We start from the raw sequence: 12470 nt of genomic DNA on the forward strand, positions 1-12470 counted from the left end.
CACTCCTCCACCACTTGACAGGTCTTTAAAGAAAGAAACAGTGCCCACAGGTGGGGCCGCCCCACTGGCAGGCTACTGGGGAGTCCCATCTCCAACCCATACAATCTGCCTTGTATCCACTTTGGACTGTCCAAAGCCAAGCGGGGGCCGCACCCTCCTTGATTTCCAGCTTAGTCTTAGTCCCTTAGAACTGTCCCCTCTCCAGCACTCCACACCCCCAGCATCCCAGCCTTGAAACAATCGCCCTTTGAGAGAGTCTGCCAAGTAAGGGGCCTGAGCAGCCAGGATCGAAGGATGGAGGCGGATGGGCTGGGGGTGCGGGTCGGGCGGGCACGCTCTCTTCCCTCGAGCCAAAGCTGGAGTACCCTGGGCCCCTCCCGCGGCCACTCCAGCACCCGAAGCCCAAGCCGCCCCTGTGGGAGGGCCACTGCGGGGAGTGCGGGGAGGTGATACCAAGCTGGGGGAGGGGTCCAGTGTCGGCCCCCGCCTCAGCCCGCGAGGTTGGTACGGACCGCGAGTGGCTCTGGTCCCGCCGGCAGCTCGCGCTCGCGGGGGCGGGGTGCGTGGGGGCGGGGCGGGAGGCGCTGTCACAGCCGCGGCAGCACCGCGCATCCGCCGCCGCCAGCGCCGAGGGCACCACGCGCTGGCCCGCTCTGCTGGGCTCCGGCCGCGCGCCCCGCCACCCCGGCCCAAGCAGCCTGCGCGTCGCCTCTTGGGGCTCCAGTCGTCGCTCCGCGCCTCGCCGCCCGCGCCCTCCCGAGCGCTCCAGGGCTCTGGCCGCCGCCTGGCTGAGCCCAGAAGCAGCCGGGCGGTGGCAGCGGGCCGGCCGAGGCTGTGGAAGAGCGGGCCCACGGCTATGAAGTGGCCCCCGAGGACAGGGAGCCGAAAAACGCCCAGAGAGAGAAGCGCGCGCATCGCAAGGCAGCAGCCTTGGGGCGCTGGGGCCAGAGCATAGGACTACCACCCACGATGGACCGCTCTGGGGACGATAAGGACTCGCCACCGCAGGTCAGTGTCCCGAGCCCCGCGCCCCTACCGCCGCGGTGCACAGAGTCCCTTTATCCCTCCCCATCAGTACCCACACCATGTACGCCCTCGTGCACGCGCGGGGTGTGTGTGTGTGTGTGTGTGTGTGTGTGTGTTTGTGTTGCTCAAAATGGGGACAACAGGAACGAGAGGGCCGGCTGCCAGGGCCTGCACCTGAGGGGCTAGGAAATAAAGCTAGGACGCTGCCTGCCCGGCTCCATCAGGATGAAGACAAAAACTGGTTCTGAGAGTCTTCTAACAACTGGTCTCCCTTGCCACCTCAGCAGGTGGTTCCTGGTGGCCCATAGGACCACAGGAGGTATGGGGGCCAGCTCTAGCCGCACCCCTGCTCACCAGCAGGCACCCCAACCGACCTCCTTTCCCGGACATTTACAATTTAATTCTTTTCAGGGTAGCCAAGCGCCGCGTCTTTTCTGTGGGTGTTGAGGCACTGTGTCAAAAGTGACAGCAAATCCCTGAGTCCTTCAGTACAGCGAAGAGGAAGGAGGCAGGACCAGGTCGTCACCTTCCGCTGTGCATTTGATTGTACAAGTTCAGAAAAGGCAACGGAGATGTGAGACAATAAAGTATTCGATCCAGCACCCCAGGAAACAGCGGTGCCAGCAGCTCAGATCAAGACCACACACACACAGTAACTTGGTCTTGACTGGCTACCACTTACTCACCCAGGCAGATCTAGTCCTAGTTATGCGCTAGGTGATAGCTTATAGAAACGAGCCGAGATGACTCCCAGATTTCCACTGCACAGGACCCTGAGAAGGGCCTTTTGTTGACAGTGGTTTTCCCCATGCCTGCGGAGTACTTCTCTATGGAGACCAGTTTAGCTGGAATGCCCAGTAGGATCTTGATCTTGGACTATCTGGCACACAGTTTCAAGCAAGTGAGCTGCATATAAATATGCTTAGAAATGATGGTGGTGGGGGGAGTTGTAGGGGTTTATGTGTTAATGGCAGGCACACAGCTTCAGAAGTAGCTGGAGGTGTGGTGCGTATTTAGCTATGTAGGGCTATTGATCTAGGTCTTCTGGCCTTACATCTCCCTTCTTCTGTGGAGAGTCACTACAGAGCAGAAGCATTTCCTTTTAGAACCTGCTCAGTTGGTGACCACTCTTGACCGCCCTGAACCAAATATTGAGTCCTCTCTGTGTTCATGCAAGATAAAGATCCTTCCTCCATGAAACCCTCACAAAACCTCCCACTCTATTCAGTTCACTTCCAGGATCTCCAAAGGTCTTGGAGTTACATGCCTTCTCCTCCCTGCCCCTTTCAACAAGAGAAAAATGCTTCCTGGGGGATGGGACCAGAAGAATGAATGCATTTGTGCCCTGGCTTGGCATTGAGGCCATTGTCTTGCTGTTCCTATTTGTATAGCTGCTCTCCAAGTGCTTAGGGATCATCTGTGCCTGTGGATGGGTCGGATATGTGTGTGTGTTTCTGGATGAGGTGCTACTTAGCTCCACCTGAAGCCTGGGATAGGTAAATCACTAAAGGGAACTCAGCTACAGAATGGGAGCCTGTAGCAGAGACCAGCTGCCCAGAGGAAGAAGCCCATTTCTTCTGCTCAGACTTCTTAATAGACTTGGATTTTTCCCCCACCGTTTTTAGAAAAGGGGAGCAAGTCTACTGTGCCTTCATGATATGGATGGAGCCCAGGATGATGAAATTTTCTAAGGATAAGATATGGAAGAGGGTGAGCTAACCAAGGAACCAGGCTCTGAGCCAGGGATTCTGGTGGCCCCATGTGGTTCTAAAAGAAGATTGAGGATTCCCAGAGCTCCTGGGCTTGACATCTGTAGGAAAGGTGAGGCCTCAGAAAAAGGAGAAATCAGAGCCTGAGACAGGCAATGAGAAGGAAGCAGAGAGAAACCTTAGGCGAGGTGTGGCAGAAGTTGGAATATACGAAGCCTTCCTCTGCAAGTTTGCAGTATCCCAAAATTGTCAGTCATTCTCTCCTGGAGAGACCCCTCACTGGAACTGGTGGACGGTCTACTGAGAAAGACTGATGGAGTCAGGATGACTCACAACAGGGATAGCTCATGGACTAAAAAGCAAAGTGTTCCAGCAGTATGAAGGAGATCTTCCTGCTGTGCTTTTGCCCATCTCACCTAGTCCTGGGATGCAGTGTGATGGGGAAGGAGGCAGAGCATGGACAAGCCTGAGGAACCCCTAGGGACGAGGGAGAGACCCCTTCTCCATGTAGCATCCTTCTTGCCAGGGCTCCAGACAAGATCTTTAGAAATCCCCCAAAGACCAGCAAGGAGACATGGTCATGGTCGAGAAGAGACAGGCTGCTAGACGGGCTCCCGGAAGTCCTGCATGTCAGTACCTCGATTCCCAGCTAAGTGAAGACTTTAAGGAGAAAGGGGTCCTCTAAGGCATGTTCTCCTGACAGTCTGCAAATTGGAAGACCATCATCTTTTTAGACTGTTGGGTCCATGGCTATGAATGTTATATTGTGTGTGTGTGTGTGTGTGTGTGTGTGTGTGTGTGTGTGTGTGTGTGTGTTGCGTTCTCCTTTCATGCCCTACTCTCCCAGTATCTGGACAACTCTACAATGGGAAGGCTGGTGGTCAGGCCTGGCCAGTTCAGGTTGGCCCCCTCCAAACCGTCTATGGAGACCCCTTTCTCTAATCAGACCTCCTACAGTCAGGCTCCCTCCCACCTTAACCCATTTAAGTATGTAACCTCTGACTTTGAACTAGACCCAACTCTTCTTGGTCCAGAACCAAATTACCCAGAGCATCTCTCCACTAAAGAGCAGGAAGAATGATATCTTCATATCTAATGACTTTTCATTGTAATCATTCCATATTACCAGCAAATGGTTATCTACAATTTTTTTGAGATTTACAAACACTCTAAATCTATGACCACTTACCCTCCACGCTGGAAGGTGATTATGTCCAGAAGCCACCCCGAGTTCAGTCCACTTGCATTGGCTCTCCGTACCTACTGTGGCCTAAGCTCTGTACCTGGTGATGAGGACATACTGCATCAAACGGTATAAACCCTGTGCTTCTATTTAGCTTTGGGAAGGTTGTGTGGATTGCTTGCATTTTTCCCCTGCAGCTACAGCAAATTTACTTTTCTAATGAGGTTTAGCTCTGGCCAATATTAAAATGAGTCTGTGCTCCCTGCACACACACCAGCTGACGGCAGCACGAGAGGCAGGTTCTGCGCCAAGCTCCTGGCATGGATTAAGGCTGTGCCATCACCAGTAAGCTCCAAAGTGGAGATTCTAAGCCTGGATCAAGAGCTGGATGGGTTGAAGGACTTACCATGCCCAAGAGGTTGGAGGTCTTCGGCTCAGTGTGCGGAGCCACAGGCAAGGTTTTTCTCCTTATGTGGATAAACTGTGTAGTCTAGCCATATGCTTATGTGAAGGAAAGTGGACAGGGATGGAGGGCAGAAAGGACAGAGACAAAGGTCTTGGTGGTCAGTAATGTCTCGGTGCCAGAGATAACTCCCCATTCCTGGGCCCTAAGGGCGATGCTCCGTTATCTCTATCTAGCCTGGCTTCCTTGTTTCTAGGCCAGATGAGGATCTGCCCACTGGGGCCAGATCTAATTCTCCAAGCTCATGGCTGCTGCTAGTTGTTTGACTGTGGTTCGGAGCTTGCAACAAGCAATGTTGAGTGTGGGGAGGATTGTGTCCCTTGGCACACCAAAGCAGTCTCTCACCACCCCAGCCATAGTTCAAGGGCTCAAGAGTCACCTGTGGCCAATGGGTGCCATCTTCAACAATACATTCAGAATGCTGCCTGCAGCCCAGAAAGCCCTTAAACGTGCCTTTGCAGAGAGGGTTTGGCATAGTGTGGTCGCAGGTGGCGCAGTGACTGGACTCGGATCCAATCTCTGCCTCATCTTCCCTGTATGGCCTTGAGTGCTGCTCACCTCTGTGCCTCTGAGTCCTCATCTCTAAAATGGGAGGAATATTAAGGTGTTGAAGAGGGATGATTCACTGCAGTTCATCATGCTAATAGCTCAGAACGCACAGTAACGGGTGCTTTTTTTGTTTTTTGGGTTTTTTAAATTTGAAAATAGAAAGCAATTTGTATTCTTCATTTATTTAGCAATTCACAGAAGCACTTGCTGAGCAGCCCCTCTGTGCCAGGCTCTCGGCCATCAGCACGTGACCTTGCCTGCAACACCAACCCCTCCAGAGCCTCTATTTTCTGACCTGAGATAGAATATGACCCTAGGGACAAAGTATGACTGGGAGTGTGTCCTTACTTGAAATGATTGATGATTTTTCTGTACAAAGATGAGGAAAACAGAAATTTTGGCTCACAGGAGTAGCACACACACACACACCAGCATTTAGGTTTAGCCACAAGGTCAGCCACTGTGACATCTTGCTGCGTGAGATAAAGGGATTTTAGGGGGCTCTTTCTGGGCCTATTCCCGTCTCTGATCTTGAGAATAGCAAAGCCAGGGGGCTGTGGCCCTGAACTCAACGGAGGACAGAAGCCAGAAAGGGTCTTGCCAAGCAGGAATCAGCTGTCATCTGCCCAGCAACTGAGTGAGTGAAAGAGCCAGCAGAGCCCTAAGTTTTTGCCCGAGGTGGGTCAGTAACTTACTGGTGTGGCAGAACCTGTGAGGGACCTGTTTCATCATCTGAAGTCTGAGGGGCAGGAGCCCAATAGCACATGCCCACTCAGCAAGAAGTCACACAGCACAGGTCCTCTGCAGCACACCTCAGGAACCCGTGTCCCTGAGGTGGAAAGCAGAGGTGGGACAGCAAAGAGTGAGCCTGTGAGCAGCAGAGGTGGGACAGCAAAGAGTGAGCCTGTGAGGAGCTGGTGCATGAGTGTTCAGGCTGCCTGGGCCACCAGGCTTCCCCAGCTTGGGCTCTGAGCCCCAGGCTGCTTTCTACTTTTGTAGATGATGGGACAGTTGCTACAGTGGCTCCACCCTTGCCTACTTGTCTCCTCCCACAGCGTGTTCTAACTGTCCTGACACCCTGGTGACAGAGGTAGGTCAGGGGCTGGGATCCTCACTGGCCTAAGACCTAACTACTCATAGCCCAGGTCTGCAGCCTTCTGATTTAAAATCACATTCTTGAGCCTCAGAGATGTACTGATCATGTTCACTCCCCAGACCTCGCATCAGCACTGCCCTGGCACCCTGTCATAGCAAAGCTGCTTCCAGGAGGTGTTGGTGCTTGGGCCCCTGGGAAGCACAGTGAATGAAGTAAGCCATATAACATCAAGGAAGATGCTGTACTTCGGAGACATTTTTGTGGTTATCTTAGGAGATATATCCTCAGCATCCTTCATGTCCTTCCTATCAGCTCCATCAATTCCCTCTCTCCCTTCCCACCTTCCTTTGCCTACAGACCTCACAGGAGACGTGGCACTGTTCTCTGACCTGCTGGCACCCACACTGCTCAGCCACAGGCCAGGGACCCTGGTTCTGTAGCCTGCTTAGGATGATGAACAGCCTCCAGGCATGTGATTTTCTTTCTCCGTCAGAGTTTCTGAACTTAAGCTGACGTATTACTCTCCTAACTCATCACTTGTCGATATTAACTTCTTCTCCCCATCATAAATCTCTCACTGTGTCTCAAAGCAAGCGGCCGCTGCTCTAGCCTCCTCCCCTGCCAGGCTGCTGCGTGTGAATGAATACCCATTGTTCTAAGGGGTGCACCCATAGGTGTGCCCTGAACCGATTTCTTCAAGGTGACATTCCCAAGAGACAACCAGAAGGTACTGAGAGACTCACCTGGTACCACACAGGACACCAAGCCTAACCCAGCTTCAGGGGAACCTAGCTGGACCTCCTTCTTCAGTGCCCTGGGCCTGTGGGGATGTCCTTTTTGGCCAGGTCTAAATGACTCATGTGTACAACAAGCTCTTTTTAATTTACTGTGTTAAGAAAAAAATATGTGACAGAAAACTTACCATTTTAGCCATTTTAAATTTCTAGTTCAGTAGTCAAATATAGTCACAAATGTTTTATAAAACCAGTCTCCATCTTGCAAACGGGAACCTCTCCATCTGCTGAGCACCACCACCCTGGCCCTGGGCTTCCACCTTACGCGAGGTACATCATACGTACGCTCTTTGTCCTTTCCTGCTCAGTTGTTTCTCTTATAAGGTCCTCCAAGTTCATCTCTGATTTGGCAACATGTATCAGACTCTCCCCGCTTTGAAAGGCTGAGTGATGTTCCACCGTATGCACATGCAACATTTTATTTAAACATTCATTCCATGGACTGGTTCTTTGCTGCCAAGCATGGAGTACAAAGTGCTGGATCGATGACAGTTGGCCCTAACTGCCCTTCCTGATGCAGGAAGCACCCAGCAGATATATTGGTACTCAGAGGGAAGTTATGTGCTAGATGCCACAGGAGCATAAAACGGGCAGGAGAGCCCCCATTTTATCTGGTGTCTGTTTGGGCCTCTGTTTGCTCCTTCCAGCCGTCCTGTGTTTCCTAAGCATCCTTAGGTGTTCAGTCCCCAGGATGAGTATGACTTTCCTAGTCCTGGGAGCTGAGCAGCTTAGCGAGTATTGGGACAGACAAAGGGATGGGTCTTCCACACATCCTGACCACAAAGGATGCCAATGTCCTGCACCACCATCACACCTACTGTCTTCCTGGAGCCCTAAAGATGGCATCTAGCTGCCTTTTCAGTTATTTGTCTGGACCCAGAGCCCATGAAGTCATGACGAACCCTCTGGGGGTGTAGCATGCAAAGCTGCCTTTAAGCGTGTGCCTTTGCGCTATTCAGGCTCCTTCCCGGAGAGGTGATCAGTGATGCATAGCCACCCTGCAGCCTGCCGTGTAATATACAGCCCATGACACACATAGATAGTGTCAGCATAATCTCCACATGTGGGAATGAGATTTAAGGGGCCCTCCATCCATCACATCCACACCTGCTGTGTTTGCAAGGAGTGGCGCACACAAGCTGACCACTCTGGCTAATACACATTTATTAGCATGCTCACCCAACCACCTCCAGCACCTCACGTTAACTGTTTCTTATCCTGTCGGTGGGGATAGCTCATGTCACACAGCGTGAACCTTAGGGACAGAGCAGGCATGCTAGGAGAGAGAGCTTATAGTTGGGGGGTTACAAGAATGAAGTTCCCAGGAACCTACAAGCTGGGGTAAAAGGACAGGGAAATTATTGTATGGAGGAATCCCTAGCCCTAGATTCCCCACTGATGTATCTTAATATCATAACAGCTTTGGCCGTAGAAAATCCATAGTCCTTCTTTAGTTGGGCATCTTGGAATCTAGACAGACTACCCTGTGCAGGAAGAGCAGAAGGAAGAAATAGTACTCGGCAGAGGACAGACCACAGAGCAGTCAGTGTCTGACTCTCATCTCCTCTGGCCTTTTGTCCCAAGCCTCTGCTACTCAGAGTGAAAAAGCAGCGCCCTCCTAAGGCTGTAAGGGAGAATGCACAAGGTAAAAAGCTTTGGGACTTTTGAAAGGAAGCCTGCCATGAACAAAAGCAGAGTGAACCAGGGCCATGGTGCCAGGTTCCAGGCCACACAACCTTCCCACACATGGGAAGCCTACCTGCCTCAGGCCACCCCCATTTATCATGTAACTGTATGGCAGCAGCCTACATTCGCAGAAGCTGAAATCCCTGCACCACCAAGCTCTATGGAAGGAGGAATATGCTAGAAAAACTGCCCAGCAAGCAGTTGGTGCTGGCCCCTGGAAATAACTGGAGTATCCCCTTCTTGCATCTTCTCCAGGTTGTGGGTTCCAACCGAGTTTTTAAGTTTTTATTAGCATATATTAATTTTATAGAATAATGTGTTTGATATTTCCATGCATATGTAGAATGTACTATGATAATGCTGTTATCCTCTCATGCCCCTCCCATTCCTGGAGTTCTGTTTTTAAAACAAGGCGATAGTGCTGGCTGCCAGTGTTATAGTTTTCCTGGTTTAAGAATTTTGGAGCTAATGGTGAACCAGATGCTCCCCATGGCTTCCCTCAACTAACGACCAATCGTCCCGCTGAGTTAAGGAAACTGAGCTTCGGAGATGTTGGTGATGCTTCTGCTTTGTGTTGGGCCCTGAGTTCCAGGTAGGGATGCACAGGTTTGACCTAGAGGACAAACATCAATCCAGCAAGTGCATGGCGGTTTACAAAGCTCAGCATCTGATGACTGTATACCGGGTGCTTGGGCTTGGTTGGGGCGGGGGTAAGGCGAGGAAGGCACAGGGCTCAGGGGCATCCCACCTTGCCAGCACCCTTCTCTAAACACGGCTCAGGCATCAGTACCAGGGGAATGTGAGGCACCCTCACCCCTACTTCATTCAGACAACATAGTCATGGGCTGTCCTCTATCTTGAGGGTCTCCAGAGGGCAAAGGCAGTGCCTCTCCCTGCCGCAGAGCCAATGATTCTAGGGGCTTCGCAGTGTTTCTCAATTTAGGACCATTCCCTGCCAACTGTTGGTGCATGGCAGGCTGGCAGAGGGGGAGATGAGGCCTCCTGGCCAACTGCCCGAGTAGCTTCTGCTGCTTATGGTTTTGAGCAGCTGTAGCTCTACTAGTCCCTGCTGCCTGCCTGGGAGAAAAATAGGCTGAGTCCCTCCTCTGCTAAACAGGCATCCATTGGTAGTGCTAGCTTAGTGGGTATTCACTCACTGGAGATAGAGCCATCCCACAGATGTCCTGAGCAGCCCACAGGCCTCTCACGGGGCATTAAGCATTACAGTAGGCTGAGCTGAGAGAGTCTCCAAAAACAGAGTGGGTAAGTACTTAATAAAGAGAATTTTGCTATACTGTGGAGAATCTAAAGGCAGGGCAAAACCCTCATGTGGTCCTTTGTGATGCTGAATGAAGCACGCTGCCAGTCCTGTGCCTGTCTCCGGGTAGAAGGTGAGGTAGGTGGGGAGAGGATATGAGAAGGCTCCTGATTTGAGCAAGTCAGACTCTCCCGGAGAGCTCATAATGCAGGAGGGAGTGCCACCATTTGGATTTGCTAGTTCCTGAAGGTTGATCATGAAGCCTGGGAGAAGGCTGGTGACCCGCTCAGGGAAGGGAAGAAAGAAAAGCATACCTCTCTGCTCAACACCCACTTCCCCGCTAAGCACCTGCAGGAGGGTTAAGCCATGGGTCCTGGGTGATTGGTGATACCCAGTTGCCCCACAGTCTGCCAGTGGCTGATCTGTTGACCCCTGTGAGTTATCACATCCTCTCATCACACTTTCAGACCCATCCTACTTGAGATTTGTTTTTTAAGTATAAAGGTCACACCAGCTTTGGTGAGCCAGGGGCAAGGGAATCTCAGTTTCTCATTTGCCATTCCAATATGCAGCTTCAGCGGGGAAGAGCCCTTTGTCACAGGGCTGAGAGGGAGGACTTGCCACTCTTAAGCAGGAGACTATCTCAACAGGAAGCCAACCACAGATTTTAGTCAAAAGACATATGGTTGAGTCATACTATCTGTTACTGGGACAGTTGAGGAAATATAACCCCTGCCCAGTGCCTCAACTTCTTTGTCTATTTAAAAAAAGAAAGAAAGAAAAGATTTGGAATTATAAGGGTTTAATGATTACATGAGATAAACAGCACAAGAGAACTTGGAAACCACCCTCATGAAATCTTTAGAGGGCTGCCTCCTACTCCAGCACTGCAGAGAGAGCACACTGGCATGATGGTGTCATCTCTTCTATAATAATCCCAGGCCCAAGCGTCGGAAGTCAAAGGCACATGAGATAGCCTTTCATTCCAACAGAGACCCAACCACAAGATTACCCAAGAGACCTTCCTTAGAAGCCATAACCAAAACCGAGCTGTACACTCATGCTCTCTCACCCAGGTGGCACGCTAGACCTCTGCTCATATGTGCAAGTCCGTGTGTGTGTCATGAAGTGAACTCTCGCCCTCTGAAATCACTCAGTTGGTGCTCTGTGGTTTGCCATCAGCCTTGATGTGTTGTCTGGATGAAAGGTTCAGTCCCAAGCCCTTTCTAGATTTAAATTATAAATATCAAACCTTGGAAGGTGAAGGGCAGCCATCTGAGACACCTTTCCTAAATGAACACTTTCTACCCTATCGGCTTTTCTACCCTATCGGCTCCATAAGGGCAGTGGGGAGAAGCACAGTGCCTGATCTGATACCAGGCTTCTACCTCCCAGGGTCTGTAACAGTCACTGGACACAGGTGTTCACTCCCAGGCACACCAAGCAATGGCAGAAGCCTGGCAAATAGAAATAGGGGGGAAGCGGTGGATGCCATGGCAAGGAGGCAGATTTCCAGTGGAAGAAGAGTCATGGATTGGAAGGGCCCTACTGGGCTTCCTCCCAGAACATTTGTAAGACCCTTTCCCTGAGGCTCGCCTTGACCCTGACTCTGCTCTGTGACTTCATGTCATACGGTAAAGCCAAGGTTAGCCCTTGAGAAGGAACTGTCTCTGACTAGTCCAGACTCTCCCTTTCTACCTGTTCTTTTAAGGGAGCCCTGGGGGACCAACTGGAGTATCAGTGGAAGTAATCAAAGGGAAGCAAGCTAGGAATCCCATGCCAGACCCATCCCAGGCTAAGTGGATCACGGTTCCAGGAGCATCTATTTATTGGTACCAACTACATGACAGAGTGTTTATGCTAATTTTTCCTAACTACCTAATAACCTACCTGGAGAAACACCATTTTGGTCCCATGAAAAAATGAAGGTTCAACAAAGTCCCTTTGCCACAGTGTAGGAGGAGAGAGGTTCGCAAGATGCCCAGGACCCAAGCTCTTACACTGTTGAACCATTCCTCCATGGATCCCTCTTCCTAGGCAGAGGAAAGAGAAATGAACTGGCAGAGGGGTCAGAGACAATGATAAAACATATGGCTTGGCTGGTCCTCGAGGTTACTGGTGAAATCTGTGATGGTTAGGCAAGAACTAAGGAGCTAAAAAAGGGGAGGACCGCCTGGATGTTTGTGGTAGGCGGGCAGCCTCTAAGATGGCCCCAAGATCTTTAACTCCAAGCGGTCTTAAAATCAATATCCTACCATTCCTCTCACTAGCCTCTAGCCAATAAAATGTGGTTACCACTACCACAGTTAGACTCCATCACGTAGGACTTCAATTAACTCTGGATTCTCTCCTTGCTGAATTCATACAGTAGGAAGCCAAACAGAAGAGAGCCTTATATGACAAGGTGCTGTGACATAGACAGGCTATAGGAGGTAAGCAGTAAGCACCTGTGGCCCCAGTGAGTTTTGCCAACAACCCAAGTAATCATGGAAACAGATTCTTCCCCAGTCAGTCCTACAGATAAAAATGCAGCCCAGCCAATCCTTTGGTGAGACTTTGGCAACCCAGGCCTAGAGTCCTGACCTCGGACAATGAAGACAGCAAATACATGCTAAATACGTTCCTGAGCATATAGTAACTTGTTAGATAACAATAACTAATGAATGTGACTCCCTGGGGATGGCGAATTCCCTCCAAAAGTTGGCA

At 51.0% G+C, this 12470-nt stretch overlaps 1 protein-coding gene across 3 annotated transcripts in view; it reads left to right on the forward strand.

Moving 5' to 3' along the window:
• Positions 1-450: 450 nt before the first annotated feature.
• B3gat1 (beta-1,3-glucuronyltransferase 1) overlaps positions 451-12470 on the forward strand; it is a 35622-nt gene continuing 23602 nt past the window's right edge. For 2 of the 3 annotated variants that reach the window (XM_041657187.1, XM_041657186.1), the window contains exon 1: positions 455-1008. The gene's annotated coding sequence lies outside the window, so the exon portion shown is untranslated. Of the gene's footprint in view, positions 1009-12470 lie in introns of all 3 variants that reach the window. The other variant, XM_041657188.1, reaches the window with a different exon arrangement.

Source organism: Microtus oregoni, unplaced genomic scaffold, assembly GCF_018167655.1.
Source record: "Microtus oregoni isolate MIOR12 unplaced genomic scaffold, Mior012 000008F_ref0000371, whole genome shotgun sequence".
Taxonomy (NCBI): domain Eukaryota; kingdom Metazoa; phylum Chordata; class Mammalia; order Rodentia; family Cricetidae; genus Microtus; species Microtus oregoni.